At 43.8% G+C, this 18,897-nt stretch overlaps 1 protein-coding gene across 1 annotated transcript in view; it reads left to right on the top strand.

The window, feature by feature from the left end:
- Positions 1-4,066: 4,066 nt before the first annotated feature.
- Positions 4,067-18,897, top strand: part of RAB14 (RAB14, member RAS oncogene family) — a 35,163-nt gene continuing 20,332 nt past the window's right edge. The window contains exon 1 of the mRNA XM_082207772.1: positions 4,067-4,385. The gene's annotated coding sequence lies outside the window, so the exon portion shown is untranslated. The remainder of the gene's footprint in view (positions 4,386-18,897) is intronic.

An 18,897-nucleotide genomic window follows, 5' to 3' on the forward strand; every position in this document is an offset into this window, starting at 1 on the left:
GAAGTGGCTTAGTCATGCTGGCCACATGACCCGGAAGCTGTACACCGACTCCCTCGGGCAATAAAGTGAGATGAGCACCGCAACCCCAGAGTCGGCCACGACTGGACCTAATGGTCAGGGGTCCCTTTACCTTTACTGTATCTAACATCATGCACATTGCCATTGTTAATGGATAAATCTGAGGGCTCCCTTGGACAAAAAAAACCAAGGACACCGGCAAGGAATACCAGAGCAAGACAGCAGCCAGTAGGCTTGGTCTTTATTGAAGACTGTCACGACAGGACTCCCACCTGCCACAAGATGGAACAAGATGGAAGCCCCAAACAAAAGAGCCCCAAACTTTTATTAGCTGCTTATCCCCATGTTACACCTGCCCCCAAACTACATCACTCATACATCACGGTTACATCATGAAAGGGGAGGTCTGGTGGAAGTAATCTGAGCATCCTGGACCCTTTCCCATGGTTCTCCCTGCCTTCCACCAAACACCCATCAAGTGTAACAAAAGAGATATTTACATTTCCCCATTTCCCAGCTAAGTTAATCACACCCTTTTGTCTTCATCTGGGTTTGTTATTTCTGGAATGTCTACCTGTCTGGCACTCAGGTATCAGGATGCCAGGGATTATCCCTCAGGCAGAGGGGCTGCTGAGTAGCTGAGCTCACATGTCTATATGAATCTCTGAAGTTTTTCCTGTGAGCCAGTACATAGATACATTTATCAGTGGATTGTTACATTTGGTATCGTGCAGCAAAGGCCCTTTGAATAGATCGGAAGAAACTGTGATGAAGTGTTTTGTGGGGACAAATCACAAAAGTGATTGTGCTGATTTTGGTAGTGGGCTGCATGTGCATGATATCTGCTGGAGGGGCAACCCCCCCCCAAGGTTATTTAAGACTAGAGTCTAACATAATTGAATTGCTTCACTGCTTAGTCAAGAAGATTATTGCAATTGTGCCCATTGTTTTCTGGAACCTGTGTCTGATAACTCACTGCTGCTCACTATTCCCACCCCACCCCCATCTTTTAAAATACTGATTTTATTTATTTTCATGGAACAGAAGGTAAATTTTGAGAAAACAATTGTTACCACAGTAAACAACAAACAATTTTTCCTGAAAAAACTACAGACTTTTATCACACCATGTGTTACAAGTTTCATTTGATTCCTCTAAGAGATCAAGCCACATTTTCCTATGAGTACTGGGTGGATTCCTGCCACAGTCTGAACAATTTATGTATTCAATAAACGTTTGCCATATGTTATAAAATAAATATGAATTGTGTTTGCCCTTTGCTGGTCACGATTTTTGAGAATTGGGAATGCTTTGTTCTAATTTACTAGTTTGAGTTAGACAGAGTTGTCATTCTTCAGGGTTTTTTTCCCCCAGGATGATTGGTCCATCACCACAACATACTCTTTTTGAAGGGACCTTCAGGATTCTATTCCAACCCTGAAGAGCTTCTACCAGTCAGTGTAAACAATACTGAACTACATGGGCCAACACTCTGACTCAATATAAGACAGCTTCCTCTGTCTCTCTCCCTCTCTGTCACCCCCGACTCCAGTCTAGTCATTTTATATATAGTTGAATCCCTGGCAGTTGAATTTAGAGGACACCATCACCTTGCTGGTAACAAACTCCAAATTATTTTTAATATGATTTGAGCTTTTTGGTTTCCATGCTTATTCAGTATCCAGCCCAAACAATACATTATGAGAAATTTGTGGCACCCCCTTCTCCCTTGCACATAGAAAATTAGCAGGTCATGGCGTGGCTAGGTCAAATCACTTCACCTTGAAAGATAGCTTTCTATGTGAACTTTTTTTTGAGGGGGGAATGGAGGAATATAATAGCCCTTAATTCAAGGCACCGGGTCAGCAAAACCTTCTTCTTTTAATTATTTTTCTTTTAATTATTTTTGAGACTGGAATGGAAGTATGAAATGGATTTTCTATCTGCCAGTTAATTAGCACCCAGAAAACAAAGACTGCTGGAGGATGAAAAAGCACTAATTAACAGGCTCCTTTTGGACTTTTTGGGCTGGAAAAAAAAGAACAAACTTGTGATGACTGGGACTGAAGATTGGGAAAACACTGCTGAGCAGATTGAGCAATAGCTGGATATTATATTGAAACACAGCTAGATGTTATCCTGGAATGTATATTTTGAATACAGTGGTACCTTGGTTTACGAACTTAATCCGTTCCGGAAGTCCGTTCTTAAACCAAAACCATTCTTAAAGTGAGGCATGCTTTCCCTAATGAGGCCTCCCGCTGCCGGTGCCCTTTCATCGTTTGGAGTCTGTTCTTAGACTGAGGTAAAGTTCTCAAACCGGGACACTATTTCCAGTTTTGTGGAGTTTCTAAACCAAATCGTTCTTAAACCGGACTGTTCTTAAACCGACGTACCACTGTATTTTGAATAATCTTTATGTACATAATTGGTAGATGGAGAATTGGAAGCCCTTCTTATTTCTTATTTCTTATCTCTCTTTCTTCTATGAATTCTAATTCTTGTTTTCTTCTTCTAACTCTATATTTATGTTTTCTTTTTTGATGTTTCCTATTTTAGATTAATGAAGATACACACAAGAAGGTAATGGATGGAAGATAAAGGGCCAGGGTAGAGAGAGTCTTTGAAGGTGGGAGGCTAGGGAGAAAAGCGGGAAGCTCCCAAGTGGGGGCTGTGAGGGCTCACCCTTCTTGTGTGGAATAAAGGTTTAAGATACAGCCTTGATAGAGGGCTTTGTATTAATTTCTACTTCATCATCATATTTCTCTTATTCTCTCTGCTTTATTTTAATTTAGCTTAGTTTGGCTTTTATTGTATTCTCTGCTGAAAACTTTCAATAAAAAAAATCGATTTATTTTTTTAAAAGCTGCATTCTTAGGTTGATGTGCAGACCAGTGAGGGTGGGGACGTCTGCACATGATGCCTGTACTGTAATCTGATTTGTTCCCCTGCGATGAACTCTTCACTGAATATGTGATTTTGTAATTTTTACAGCATTCCTGTGATTGAAGCTGTGTTCCTGGAGTGGTTACAAGCACCGCTGCAATTGTTTTATTGCGTTGGGTCACCTTATACTTTGTATTTATATGCTGCTTTATAGTCCTCTTCTCTTTATAAAATTATTATCAGTTAATGGTGAAATAACCTCTGGTTGAAAACGCACGTGCGTTTTAACGTTTACCTAAAGCGGGACCAAAAAAATACTGAACTGCTAGGAGCTTGCTAAAGGCCGAAATTCAACTTGTAAAGCTGGCACTCAGGAAAAAGCTTCACCCGTTGAATTCCTGCCTACTGGGCCTCCAGGTCCAGAGCGTGACTAGAAATGCGTCAACGTTCGTGCGTAAGAAGCGCAAACAACACACACACAACTTATGGGGGAGGGGTTCCTCCTCCCCCCACAGTAGAGGAGGATGATTTTGGGGCGTGTGTGTTTGCGGAGGCTGAGGGGTCGGGACGAGGCCTTGACCAGCGAGAGGAGCCAACAAGCTCTAAAGCGGAGCCGATTCAGCTCTTTAAAAACAAGGTCTAAGACGCGCCCGCCCACTTCGCGCGTCGTTCGCAAGAGCGCATGCTCCCAAACAATGAAAGAAAAATCCTCCCAAAGGAAACACCGAGACTCTCCTATCATTTTTTTTTTTGCGTGCGCGCAGGCAATTGGCTGTGCGCACGCGCACCCGTCGCGCCTCCCCGAAGGTCAATCTTTCTCCCCCCCCCCAAAAAAACCACACCCCTAGCATTGCCCTTTTCCCGCTCCGCCTCTTCTCCCCCGGCTACTTCGATGATTGGTCCCTTTCTTGGTTATCACTGTCAAGGGAACTCTTTTTTTTTTTTGTTTCTCATTTTTATTTTCTGGGTTGGCATCAGTCGCCCGCCTGTATTCTTTCCGTCTCCTCCCCTCTCCGAGTGAGGCGATTTTCTGTGTGTGTGTGTGTGTGTGTGTGTGTGGCCGGATTTTTTGCGACAGGACGTTGCGGCTCTTCTTCCCACCGCCCTCCTCCCCTCCTCCCGCCCCCCTCCGTCAGTAGTGGGCGGGGAAACCCCGTGTAAGGGGTGGCCGCCATCTTGGACAGAGTGTGTTGTGCGAGCGGATTGAAAGGAGCAGAGGAGGGGCGGTGGCGAGTGGCAGTAACAGCAGCGAGGGACGAGTGGGGGTGGGGGAAAAAGAAAGAAAGGAGAGGAGCTCGCTGCGCGCGCGCAGACACAGGCCCCCACCTCCCCACCCACAATACCCAGAGCACGCGTAAGGCGGTGGTGGGGCCGGCGCCAGACCGAGTCTCGAACCCGGAACGAGAAGGGGAGGAGACCTCCCTTGTTGCTGCCGCCGCAGCCGGAACCAAGCTGCCCAGTCACCAGTCCCTCGGACCCAGGTAGGTTTGTCGAGGCCTAGCCGGGTTTCGAGGCCTCGCGCGGGGTTGCCTGGCAACCGGAGGCGGGGTGGGGGGGCACTTGACCCCTCCCTCTCTTTGCTGGGTGGCGGTGAAGGGGGGCTTTTGAGGGAAGGGTCTGCGTCGAGTCTTGAGGGCGGCTAGGCCTCCTCCTCCTTTGTATTGCGTGTTAGAGGCCTGCGGGTGCCCAGGCCTCCCCTCCCTGCTCACCGCTTTGCAGGTGGGCCCACCACACCCAGCTCCACAGGAAAGGGGGAGGCCTCCGCCCATGCAAAACCGCCGCTCACGTTTGCCTCCCTTGGAGATGTGCCCTTTTCCTCTCTCTAACTTGGCCGGGTGGGATTGAAAGATTCCCACCCCGATCCCCTCCCCTTTCGCCCCCGCCCCTACCTGTGCATGTTTATACGGGTGTTGCTCTTGCACAGGTGTTGCCCTCCCAGATAGGGTGGGCTGGATCCGGACTTGGTCATGTTCAGAGCAAGCCCCACCATAATCCTGCGGGGCTTCAGCATCGTTGATTTCAATTGCCAGCTTGAGTTCGATGGGCCTGAGTCCAGGGGGAGGATGTGAGGAAGAGCCCTGCTGGATGAGGCCAAGGGAGGCCTATGTAGCCCAGCCTCTCGTTCTCACGGGGGCTAAGGGGATGCTTCTGGGAAGGCTACAAGCAGGGTCCGAGTTCAACAGCCCTCATTCCTTCTTGTCATCCCCAGCAACTGGTGTTCAGAAGCATACTTGCTCCCAAGAGTAGGGAAGGAACATAGCCATTGATAATCCTACCTTTCATAAATGTGCCTAATCCTCTTTTAAAGCCAACTCAAGAGGCCACCACTAGCTCTTGAGGTGAGAATTCCATAGTTCAGCTCTGGGCTGTGTGAAGAAATGATTTTGTTCTGCTCTGTCTGGGCTTTCCCAATACTTAAGTTCTAGTATTTTATGAGAGAGGGAGAAAGACTTCCTCTTTTATCCATTTTCTCCACATCAGCCTTTGTAAGTATTGAAGATGCATAGCCCACTGGGCTCAATGAGCCTTGTCTCCCCACACCCCCGTGCAAAAAAAGTAAGGGTTGCAGCCTAACATAGCTACTCCTGGCTTTAATAGATGCTCCTCTGTGTGGTATTTGCTTCTTGCACTACACAGATTCTAAGTTGTTGAGCCCTGTGTCTCAAATATTGGTAAATGCCTTGTAGAGTGAATAATGCTGCTACTAGGGAGTGTGGTGCTCACTCCGGGTGTATTGGTGGGTGGTCTTTATTCCCATGGAATCTAGGTGTATTGTTAAGTATAACTGCCCTGCTAGAGGGTGGAATATGTTTGCGTGTAGCTTATATAGGCCTAATTTCTTGCAGGCGGCAAGGAGGAAAAAATAGAGGGAAAGTGGGTGGCAGAAAGAGAGAGAGAAAGGGGTACCCCCACCAATCTTTTCTTTTTGTTGTGGCCCATTTTGGCTCTGGGTTTACCAGTTGCCAGTGTACAGGATCTTTTGATTACTTCTGCGCCCTTGACAGAAAAAAGGTTGTTCACCCATATATGGCAAACTTCTTATTTGAACTCTTTATGTGGGTCTTGAGGTCCGCCCATCTCTAAGTCTAAGGGGATAATATGACACAAATCCAATAGATGTGTATCTGATTTGTATGCAGATTAATGATAGGTGCTTATTTCTATAACAATTTTGTTATATGCACCTGTGGCCCCCGGCCAATAGATGTGAGATGGGCGCACAAACCCCAGAGTCTGTCAAGACTGGCCCGTTCGGGCAGGGGTACCTTTACCTTTTTTAAGTGTCAGGGTGTGTCTGAGGCACATCACCATTTATGACCAGTCTGCTTGAAAAGGCATTGTGGAAAGGCCTGTTATGCAAATGCGTAAGACAGGCATTGCAGACATTGCATTCTATGTGAATGCGTGTGTGTTTCATGCATGATGTTTTAATACATGGTGATAGCCTCTGTGATAATGAGAAAAGCTTGTGTGCCTTTAATTTGCACATTTGTACAGTTATATGCACTGGGAATCTATTATGCAGGGGAACATCATGCAAATTTCCCTTGTTTGTTATCTAGACACCCTGTGTGTCCATGCACACATGCACACAATTTATAGCTCTGTAAAAGTGCTCATTATGTGCTAGTTGTATTATGCTGGCATACAACACAGTGAAGAATGTGCATTTTATCTGTGGCTTGAATAACAAACAGAAAATGTCTGAGATAGCGTAGTTGGGCTGCAGCCCTATACCCACTCACCTGGGAGTAAGCCCAAATGAACTTAATTGGAATAGATTTGCATAGAATTGAACTGTAAAATTTGGATTTGAACTTAAAAGGGTACCAAGTGGCAGTATGTGCATCATTTACTAGCGCTCTAATTTTCACAGTTTAGGTTGTGCAATCCTTACTATATAACTAACTGTAGTAGTACTTTCTCAGTAAGAGAAATAGCAGATTAAGTGCTTCTGTTTCTTAATGTGTAGGATGAACTGGGTGCATTCCTCCCTCTCTCATACTGTATGTAAACAGTAGATCCTTAATGAGGGATAGGCTGTGCTTGTTTATACACTCACTTTTTCCTATGAGCATTCAGGGTGAATGTAAGCAAGCCTTTAATATGTACACTTTAAGTTGAAATTGACATGACAGTCGTTTGCTAATAATGAAAAGCAATTATTATTTCATATTAGAGAGTTTTGCTTTATGGCTTTGTATAGTTAGAAAAAGAGTTTAATGTTGCATGGGGAAAATCCTGGAATATATTTTCACCCTATCAGCAGGGTCTTTTAGAAAGCTTCATAGAAGGGAACTCACCAAAAAGTTTGATTTATGGTTGCTAAGGCATCCTCTTTTACCCTGCTTACACGCAGTTTTCCCCCCTTCCACTGAAATGGCTGCTTTCTAATGAAATACTCAAAAAAAATCTCATTGAACTCAGATTCTAAGAACTCATGCTTATGTGAAATCCTTTGAGTTGGTTTCAGGAACTTCAATGGACACGAAAAAGAAACGAGAATTGTCATCTGTGCATCCTAGATGTGTGTGCATCCTGGAGTGTGACTGTGTGTATGTGTGAGAATAGCTTCCCCCTGTATCTGCCTTTCCATGGGAGATCTGCCTTAAACTTGCATTTTGGGGAAACCTTGTCAGATTCAATTGCTGTGCTTCCATATTGATGTCTGTGCTTAGAAATGGAAGTGACTGCACGTATTTTAATTTAGTCGGTATTGAGTGTCTTGATTTTCACACAACACTAAGCCATAGTTTATTAAACTCTGATTTATTAAACCATGGCTTAGCAATGGTCTGCCAATTAACTACAATTTGAAGCCTTTATTTGTTATTGGCTTACAAACCCAGTGTTAGGTGTGAACAGCAGGATTTTTTTGCCCATTCCACACTAAATGCTCACCTAGCTAAAGGCATGAGGTAAGAGCAGTGGTAAGCCATGGTTTGTTCAGTCATCTGTGGGACAGCTCGTGGTTAACTTGTGCTATTAGCTAAGGCTTTAGTGAACCATGGCTTAGCATTATGTACAAATGTGGCCAGTGCTAAAGAGTTCATATTTTTTCCTATACCGATGTATGTGTTTTGGATTCATAGCAGTTAACATTCATAACATTTATTTGGATCATAAACTTACTAAAAGGACAGTGGTGCTGTTACCACAGGCATACTTATGCAACGGCCATGCTTTTATACAGAGTTCTTATCTAAAACTGCTTTTTTAAGCACAATTGGAAATAAATTACATTGAGCAAGTGTTAGAAACTGAGATATGAAAGCTAGGAGCTAAATGGCACCTTAAACCTAGATTATGGGTGCAACAACAGAATGTCTAGGCGTACTTTTTTTATAAGAAGAATACAAAGCTAAAAATGAATGAGTGGCTGGAAGTGGGGAAGCAGAAAAGGTCCTCCTTTCCTTCCACTCTGCAGACAAACCCTGGATTGTCTCTGTACCCCCTTTCCTTCATATAAATATGTTTTATATGAAGAGCCAGTGTGGTGTAGTGGTTAAGAGTGGTAGACTTGTAATCTGGGGACCCGGGTTCGCGTCTCTGCTCCTCCACATGCAACTGCTGGGTGACCTTGGGCTAGTCACACTTCTTTGAAGTCTCTCAGCCCCACTCACCTCACAGAGTGTTTGTTTTGGGGGAGGAAGGGAAAGGAGAATGTTAGCCACTTTGAGACTCCTTAGGGTTGTAATAAAGCGGGATATCAAATCCAAACTCCTGTTGTTGTTGTTGTTGTTGTTGTTGTTGTTGTTCTTCTTCTTCTTCTCACCACAATCAAAGCATATTAAATGACTATATAACTGATGGCAGAGACATCCACCTTGAGTGTCGCAAACCTAAGACTTAAGGGTCCTTCAATGATCCCACTCCAAAATGTGTTCTGATTTTAAGCATCACTATTAGGAGTCTGAGGTAGATAACACTTTAACATTCACTACTCACTACTTAAACCATCATAACTAACTGGCTAGTATATTTCAAATTAAATGTTTTACTTGGGAGGAAGCCCCATTGAACTTGGTAGGGATTTACTTCTGAGTAACAGTGGCAACTTTAATCTGAAATCTTAGGCGCAGAACTGCACCCAGAAACTGCTTGCGTTCATAAGTCTCATCGCAAAATGCACCTGGAACAATGGGAGTTTCGAACGCTGCATTGAGCTTGGTAGGACTTGAATAAGAATAGAGCTGCAAGTTGATTTAAGAGTACAGTGGTACTTCGGGTTACATACGCTTCAGGTTACAGACTCCGCTAACTCAGAAATAGTACCTCGAGTTAAGAACTTTGCTTCAGGATGAGAACAGAAATCATGCAGTGGCAGCGAGAGGCCCCATTAGCTGAAGTGGTGCTTCAGGTTAAGAACAGTTTCAGGTTAAGAACAGACCTCCAGAATGAATTAAGTTCTTGACCCGAGGTACCACTGTATAGGGGAACATTATTTCAAGTAATACTTGCTGCTTGAAATTTCTGAAGTTACACATTGGCCACACCCTAAGCTGCAGTTTAATGTAAAAGTATGCATTGTCCTGTGCCACTTCCATCACACAAGTTGAAGGTTCATATGCTGGAGTGCTCCTTCACGTGCACTTATTCTCTCTCCCTTTCCCAGTGAAAAATAGCATGTCAGGATGAACCTAGCTTTTCTCCCAACATGCTAGTTTCTACAAAAGGAATCTCCTCCTCCATCGAACATATGATCCTCTCCTCTCTTCTCCTCCCCCAAAGTGGTTTAATGCGGACACAGGTTTTACAGTCTCAAAGAGAGCAGTGTCTGTGATGTGTGCACATGTTGCCAGAATCTTATGCCAAACAGAATGCAACAGATGAATGTATTCTTTTCTGAGGTGTAAGTCAGTCAAAACATTCTTGCATGCTGTGGGAATTTTAATTCACTTTCCTTCAACAGCTCTGATGTGTGTATCATATATATTCAGAATATATACAGCTCCTTTCAACCACTTGTCAAAGATAGTAGTAGTGGTAATCCCACAAAGTCTTGAAGGGCTGCAGTTTACCTGTCTTGTGTTCTCTTCTCCAGGAGTTAATGACTTCATTTGGATTTCATGGTAAACCGTGAAAGGGTTTGTGCGTTCTTGTTGCTGCTGGAGGGAGGAGCTTTCACTTACGTTTTTGATTAACCACAGTTTAGAGTCCAAACTCTAAACAGTGGTTAATCTTAACTGTGATTTGTTGGAACTACAAGCGAGTTTCATAAACAACATTTTGGTGTTGGCTTGTTATAAATCATAGTTAAGCTGGTTGCATTTGGGAGACAAATGCTAAGCTGCGCTTAATTAAAATAAAATGGAAGTGAAAGCTTCCAGATTATTCATTGTAGCTGTGCTAGAAGGGGAAGTGCAGGAACCTAAGCTTGTTCCTGTTGCAATAATAATTATATCCTGACAACCTAAAGTAGCCAATAAAAAATGACATTGTATATTTATTAGCAGCCATAAGGGTACAGCACCAGGTAATAGTTAAAAATCACCTTATGTCATGGATATGCTCCCCAAAATTCCTCAGTACAGTACAGTACCTCATGTTATGTTTCCTTCATGTTACATTCTTTCAGGTTATGTCCCGTGGCAACCCGGAAGTACCAGAAAGGGTTACTTCTGGGTGTTGCCGCATGCGCACAAGTGCCAAATCGTGCCACATACCTGCGCAGATACGGCGCTTCAGGTTGCGCTCTTTTCAGGTTGTGAATGGGCCTCCAGAACGGATCCCGTTCGCAACCAGAGGTACCACTGTAATTATAACTGTCACAACTACAGTTTTTGCACATTGTTAGGCTGTGGTCATAGTAAAATCCCCTTGAATTCAGTGGGTTCCAGTCCTATTTGGTCAGGTAAGAATCCCCAGTAGTGTTAATTGGGATCAAAAATTGGACATGTTTGAGGCCTTTGTTAACACATTCAGGCAGTATTTGCTTTGTTTAGCAGTATTTGTTAATGACTGACCTGGAAACAAAAGTATTGATTTAGCCTATTAACTGAGGGTGGCTCCTCTGAAAAGGGATAGTGTTAATGTTGGTAATTAAAGGATGACCACTAGGATTGCTTTGTACTAATGTTTAAAAGACAATCTTATGTATGAAACAGAATAGAGGCCCTAAGATCAATTAATGCTGATGTTCCCAAATTGTGGCTTATGAGCTTCATTCAGGTGGTCTGTGAATGTTCATAGTGATTTTCAGTTTTATTTTTATTGCTTCTGTTATTTCTTATATTGTATTTTTTGTGTTTCAATTTAAATTCTGTGGAATTTCAGTTGTCATACAATAAAATGCAATATAAGAAATAAAAATCAATAAAAAATCAATTGAAAATTATACAGCATCTAGCACAACACATTAAAATTGTTACAATGTACATAAAAAAATCATTAAATGGTCTGCTAATACACTCAGCCATATTCAAGAGGTCCAAGGGGGAAACAAGTTTGGGAGCTCCTGATTTAGTGGTTATGAATGCAACTCAGAAGTAAAAAGGTGTATGTATGGAACAGAAGATGCTTTGGAAGATTTTTCCTCTACCAAGTTATTCTGATAATCTTCAGAGTTGGTGTTTATTTGTCTTGTAAGTAAAAAGTTAACAAAACCAAGTGTCATATGATACTCCCAATACGGACTAGACTCAGTTGGTGTCATTCATAAATACAGCAGGCTGTCATGTGTAACAATAAAACACTGACTTCGCTGTGGTATAGTGCGCATGCTCTTTAGTGCAAAATTGATGAATTCAAATCAGGTGATGGAACAGGATCTTGTGCTTAATAGCTGAAGTTTGCTCTTGGGGAAATGTCTGAGTAGAAATTGAGGATGACATAAGAGCAACCTTTGAAGTTGCTGGTTTATCATAGCTATATAGTGGTATCTTGGTTCTCAAACGCCTTGGTTCCCAAACACCAAAAACCCGGAAGTAAGTGTTCTGGTTTTTGAATGTTTTCCAGAAGTTGAATGTCCGATGCGGCTGTCGGCTATTGTTTCCGGGGCGCCTGCACCACTCAGAAGTGTGCCTTGATTTTCGAACATTTCGGAAGTTGAACAGACTTCTGGAACGGATTAAGTTTGTTTTGTTTTAGCTATTTATTTTGCATTTTTGTTTTTGAGGCTTTTTGGTTAATTTGTTTTTGTGACTGTATGGAACCCAGTTCAGCTACTGATTAATTGATTGTGTGACTGTCAAAATGAATAAAAGCTCCTCATTCAAACATGACTATCATCAGTGCAGGTAAGGAAAAAAGTTAATTTTAATTTTTAACATCTGCAATACAGCCTTATTTATTTCATAATACAATACATTGCTTATTTCTTTCATTTTATGGATCAACAGTCTCGTTAGATTGTAAAATTCATCTTAAATTGCTGTTTTAGGGGTTGTTTTTAAGAGTCTGGAACAGATTAATCCGTTTTGCATTACTTTCTATGGGAAAGTACGCCTTGGTTATGGAACAGACTTCCGGAACGGATTAAGTTTGAGAACCAATGTACCACTGTAAGTGATCCAGCAGTTGTACATTCTAGTATTAAGTCTATGAGAGGGTATCCCATTTTAAATGATTGCTGGTACCTGCTTCCAGCATTCAAAACTCTGAGAAAAAGGAGGACACTTTTCTGCCTCCCAGCCACTCTGAAGACTGGAAAAGAGACCCTCTTAAGAATATTGGGGCTGGCAGGGGAAGCATGGCTTTGTTTTTTGCAGTCTTCAAATGAGGACTAGACCATATGAAAAATGAATATAAGATTTAAGCTGCAGTTCATTCATTTTCAGCTTTGTATTCTTGTTATAAAAAGTATGTCTAGACATTCCATTGGTGTGCCCATAATCTAGGTTTAAGGTGGCATTTAGCTCCTAGCTTTCAGTTTCTAACACTGCTACTTCATTCTTTTTTCCTTGACAGTTTGCAGCAAAGGAGATACTGCATTCTCCTTGGAAAATTTTTAACTTATTTCAGCAATACATTATACTGGGAGGGGGAGAGCTTATTTAACTTACTTATAGATCTTTTATTGCTGTAGCTCACATGAATGTGCTCCCCATGGTAACATTAGCGACAATTGACGTTTACCCGGGTTCCCCTTCCACTTACAGTTGTGGTTAATTTTTTATGGGGGGGGATGAAAGGGATGGCATGTTTAGGTGAGAGTGAAGACTTTGGTGGCTTCTTCCACCCAAATTGTACCCTTACCTCCCCCAAAAGGAGCTTTGATGGACCCCTACCCCAACCCCTTCTCCAGTAAGAGAATATACAGGTGGTATAGTGAAGGGTGGGGGGGAGATAGAGAAATAGAGGGAAGGGTAGGGTCACAGTGCTTTTTCTCTGCTCTAATCCTAACCATGCCTACTCATGGTTAGGATTAACCAAGTCCTATTAAACATGGTGCGGCTTAATCCCATGTAAATGGGATCAGGTTGGCAACCTGGAGTGCCTTTTCCCAGCTAGCCTGCCTCCATGTCTAATCGGTATTGGAAGATGCTTGCAGTATGGGGGCAGAAAAGATGGTCAGTAGGCTTTGGTTCACAGTACAGTGGTACCATGGGTTAAGAACTTAATTCGTTCTGGAGGTCCGTTCTTAACCTGAAACTGTTCTTAACCTGAGGTACCACTCTAGCTAATGGGGCTTTCCACTGCCCCCGCGCGATTTCTGTTCTCATCCTGAAGCAAAGTTCTTAACCTGAGGTACTATTTCTGGGTTAGCGGAGTCTGTAACCTGAAGCCCCTGTAACCTGAGGTACCACTGTATTCTCTTCTCCCCCGCCCCACCCCAAAAAGAGTCTTTTTAGCATACACAGCCTACTGTCTCTATAGGAGAATGTTGGGGGGTGGGCAGGTGTGGCATTTAATGCTTGTAGTACGTCATAGCTGAGGAGTGATGGGTTGCATTTTGAGAGCTCCACCCCCAACTTAGATTCCAGATTATCCTCCATGTTCCCCCTCTTTCCATAATCAGAGTTTTCTATGGGGTAATCAACTTGATTTCTGTGGGGAGCTACTGGGGTGGCAGCTGCTTTTGAGCCTGCAATCATGTGATATTGACTAGTGTGTGTGAGAGAAGCCCCCTTTCCAGGCCTTGATGCTTCTGGGTTAATGGGTCCCCACTCTGAATCTGGAATGCATAGTGGTTCTTCTTCTTGCTGCTGCTTTGCTTCAGCAGCAGAGCATCTGCTTTGCATGCAAAAGGTCCAAGGTGGCGTTTCCAGGTGGGGGCAGGGAAGGTCCTCTTCCTGAAACCCTGGAGAGCTGCTGCCAGCCTATGCAGACGATACTGGGATTGATTGATTGATCGATGAGTGGTATGAACTCGGGCAGCTCCCTATGTTTCCTTTACATTAATTACATTTTCGCTGGCCCCTTACAATAAAAAACTAAGAAAACCACGGCTGGATCTGGCCAAAGGCCATCTAACATTTATGCAGGAGTTAAAGGGTTGGGGGACAGATGGGTTGAAATAGCTCTTTAAACCCTTGTTCAGTGGTCCCTCTAACCTCATATTTGAGCTGTGGGGAGGCTATAGAGTAACATTTGGGGGGCAGAATTAAGGGTGCTGCTCTGGCTCAGCATCTGTTGTGAGCTTTGTTGGTTGGGAGCTGCCTTCCCCTTGGAGGCTGTCTGCTCCCTGCCTAAGCAAAGTTAGTCTTGTGCTGCCCTGTGGCATGGAGTTCCAGAGGTGATCTCTGTGCCTAAAATTCCCTATTGCACCTCATTGATTTCCACACTACTCCACAGACCACCTGATTTGATCAGCATCTCTCTCTCTCTCTGCCACGCTGCTGAGCAAATCACCTGGTCTGGTATCATGGCAGCAAAAAGAAAAGAAAAAAGGTGCATAGACATTTTGTTTTCTTGCCCACAACATAGGTCTCAGGAGTCACATGACACCTAGCTTTCCTATTCCAGTTTCTAACACTGTCCCTATGGTCTCCGTGGCAACATGAGCCTTGAAACTAGCTGCCCAAGTGCTACATAACGAAATTTCCTTTCTTTGAGGGGAAACTATGGCAGAGATGGTAAAATCACAACATTGAGGTAACCCTGATTACCATTGTCCTGTGCTCCACTAGCATGTAGCACCACTCTTATGTATAATACAGTGGTGCCTCGCAAGACGAAATTAATTCGTTCTGCAATTTTTGCTGTCTAGCGAATTTTTCTTCTTGCGAAGCACGGTTTAAACGGTTTAACAAAGTCGCAAGACGTTTTCGTCTTGCGAAGCAAGCCCATAGGAGAATTCGTCTTGCGAGGCAAATCGCGAATGAAAAAACCTTTCGTCTAGCGAGTTTTTTGTCTTGCGAGGCATTCGTCTTGCGGGGCACCACTGTATAGGGCTATATTGAGCATTGCTTCCATGTTGGCAAAAATCCTACCCATTCGTTTTAACTACTTGTAAGTAGCTTATGCTGTTTCAGACCTGGTGGTGGTGGCTGCTCTGATGGAGGCCTTAATTATTTCTGAGTAGATGATTGGTGCTGATAAGCCAGCCTGGCACTGGCCAGCTTTTTAGAGCTGAACTTACATCAAACCCACCTAGTCTATTATGCGCTGGCTGGAGCTGATGGGAGTTGTAGTTCAAAATGTCTGAATGATGTCTGGTTGGTGAAGGCTGTGGTGAGCATAGGGATGAAAGCCGAAGCCCCTGATAAACATTGTTCTTTCTCAGGCAGTCGGTGCTGTTGGTTTCATGGGATAGATTGGGAGAGGCTTTGTCTAAAAAAAAGTCAAAAGTGCCATTGGCTGCTCAGAAAATCATGTTTAGTGTAGCATTTAAACTAAATACAAGAGCTGGATGATACCTGCTTTCCAACATTGTAATAGATCACCAGCTAAACTTTGTGATAAGGTGGTATATTATGATGTTGGAAAGGAGGTGGGGAGGAAGAAGGCAGTTGCTGGTCATGGAGATAATTAGCATCACTATGTGCATCATCTTCTTCCTGGTGAGGGCAGGTGGGAGGTACTGCCCAAGGCAGTGTGTTTCAGCTGAGGCACCACATGCCACGGCAGTGTGAAACCGCCAGCCTCCCTGGAACTGCTAGCTGTGGCTTGCCCTGACAATATCCTCTTGCTGTACAAGTGGTGGCTACTGGAAGCCACCATTCTGCATGGCATGAGAAGGAATGGAGGGAGTAGGCAGCTTGCTACCACTCATACAGCCAGAGAAATAAATGAAGGGGCCGGCTGGCAGGAAAGCGCCACTCCCGAGGCTGGTGGCACGGCTGCAAAGGGAGGGTTGGAGGGAGTTGGTGAGCATCATGCACCCTGATTGAAGTGCACTATGCTGGCTGCGAGCAGGCCCAGGGATTCATGATACTTTGCCTGGTTGGAAATTCTGAAATTGCTCTTGCGAGTTTAACTTCAAGCTGGTTTTAAGCAATGTATCAATACATCACCCAGATCTACTAGATATTGCTGAAAAGTGCACATCATTTAGACATCATTCCTCTAATTACAGCTCCTGCTATTCTTGGTAGTGGATGAACCAAGTATTACTAGCATGTAATCACTAGCATTGAAGTGAAGCGTAGACCTGGAGATGTGGAATATAGAAGAGCAATAGTAGAAACACGACTGAACTATTCTGGGGCAGTTTGGGACACTAGCAGAATACTTGCAGACTCAAAAGTGATTCAGAAATAAGAGCCCAAGTTTAGTGTATTTTTTTAAAGCACCTTTTTGTCCAAGGATTTCTAAATGCTTTTTAAGCTGAACACAATTGTGCTTCACAGTAGGATTGTAAGAAGCCCTCTTTATGGAATTCATTCGGGTCTAATTCAAAATCCTGTTTTCAGGTTTGAACACAGCTATTGTTTCTGCTGCAGGTATCAAACTGAGTTTCACTTGGAGCTAGTGCTCTCCAGCAGAGAGAAACTGAATAAAACATGGGGATCTAGAAACCAGAAGTAGGGAAGGGGGAAGGGCAGCAAACTGGAGATATTCTGGTCAGCTTTCCGTTACCCATACTTTACTCTCTTAATTTCTAAAAATGAATGTTATGTGAAGGGACTGGGAAAAGATGAGCTATGTGTTTGGGAGCATAATGTGAGGTAGATATTCTTTTGCAGTTAATTTGTTCTGAGTTCCTATTTCCCTGGGCTGATGTAGCACCATGGCTTGAGAGCATGAGATAGAAGATAGGAAGTTCCCAGACCAGCCATAAACTCAGCAGGTGGCCTTAGGCAGGGCTGTCTCTTATTCTGTTGGCGGGATAGGGGAATAATAGTGTAAGGAATCCTCAGAGAATGCAGAAAGTGGTATGTGGAGGGTGATTAGGCACCTCAAGATCCTCTGCAGAAAGGAAGATGCTAGGAAATGTAGCCTAAATGTTGGAATGTTTCTTGCTGGCAAGTGCACTTGGATTTCAGAACAGGGTTATGAAATGGATCAGCCATCCAGCCCCAGCAGAAATGGAGAAGCAGTCATTAGTGCATGCAAAAAAAGAGGAATGGAATTTTGCAGCGTGGAGTCTGCGCTGAGTGCACTGGAGAACTGCATCCATGTCATCTCAGTTTTGCTTTAAAAAAAAAAAAAAATTCTTTCTAAAAAATGCCTAGCTTGACAATCAGTGTCAGAAAGCTGGGCCAGAACAAGGTTACCAGTGGTCCAGAGGAAGACTCTTGCCTTCTTTTGGACACAGAACGTAGTATAGTACTAGTTCTACCTTTGACCCCCCTACAGGGGAGATGAGCTTATGACCAAGCATTGTTATTTGTTCTTCCCTGTAAAATAGTAGCAGTAGTGTAAAATAGATATATGCAAATTGGACAATATCTGCTAAGCTAAATACTTTTTGTGTGTGTGTGGCACAGCACTTAAACTCCCTTGGGCACTCTACATAGCTGGTCAGCATCTAATCCCTGGTGTCAACATATTCTTTAGCAGGCTTATCTGATCCCAAATCTCTGAAGTGCCTTATTAAGGTGGCAGATTTGCTTATGTTCTAAAATAGGCATTGCATTTTATGTTGTCATAAAATGGGATTGTATATTTGAGGGTAGCTCAGTTGGCCCAAGAGTGGAGTGTAGCTATTTGCATATAAAACACCCACTACAGTTTAAATACTTAGTGGACTTGGTCTTGTTTTCAAACAACCTTAACCTAGTGTTCAGTATGGTAATCCTAGCCCTGGGGCAATGTTTTGTTAATTCAACATTATACAAAAACTGACTTACATTGTATACCATAGATAGTATATTTTATATGCATTTCAGCCAAAGGTCTACATTCCCTTATGGGCAACTTTCCAGAGGCCACATGTCAGTGACGGCTGGGGCCAGAGGTAGAGGTGGGCAGAGCAACAAATGTAAATTTTACTTTTGTACAGAAGGCTAGTTCACATTGTCACACCCTCTCTATCCTTCATTCAGGCAAGGAAAAGGCCTGATCAGAGTTCAGGGACACACTCTACTGAGGCAAAAATACTCAAGGAGAGTGCAGCAAACAGGGACCAGTGAGGGATGTTGCCTTGGGAAAGTGGGTGTGGCTGGGAGGGAGGGTGACCAGGTAGAGAGACTAGATCGAGGGGTGGCCAAGTCCCAAGAGACTGCAATCTCCTCACAGAGTTAAAAACTGGCAGTGATCTACCCCATTTTGGGGGGTTGGGTCAAAGTTGCTGAGTTTTTTCAGGGAGGAGGTAAAATGTTGAGCTTTTTTTTTTAGGGGAGCCACAGTTGTTCAGCTTCTTTGGGGGGGCAGTAATCTACCACAGACGTCCAGTGATCTACCAGTAGATGCTGATCTATCTGTTGGACATGCCTGGCCTAGAGCAGTGTTTCCCAAACGTTTTTGGGCAACGGCACACCTGTTTACCGGAAAAAAATCTCGCGGCACACCACCATTAAAGCCCCGCCCCGTGACGTCAGCGCGCAGCGTCACGCCGGGAGGGACGCACAAAAGTGAACGTTTTTTCCCTTCCCCTTGCCGGGGTGGGAGGAGGCAGCAGAGCGAGGGACTGAGGGACGGCGGCAGCTGAGGCGGCGGCGGCTGTTG

Source organism: Podarcis vaucheri, assembly GCF_965113315.1.
Source record: "Podarcis vaucheri genome assembly, chromosome: Z".
NCBI lineage: Eukaryota > Metazoa > Chordata > Lepidosauria > Squamata > Lacertidae > Podarcis > Podarcis vaucheri.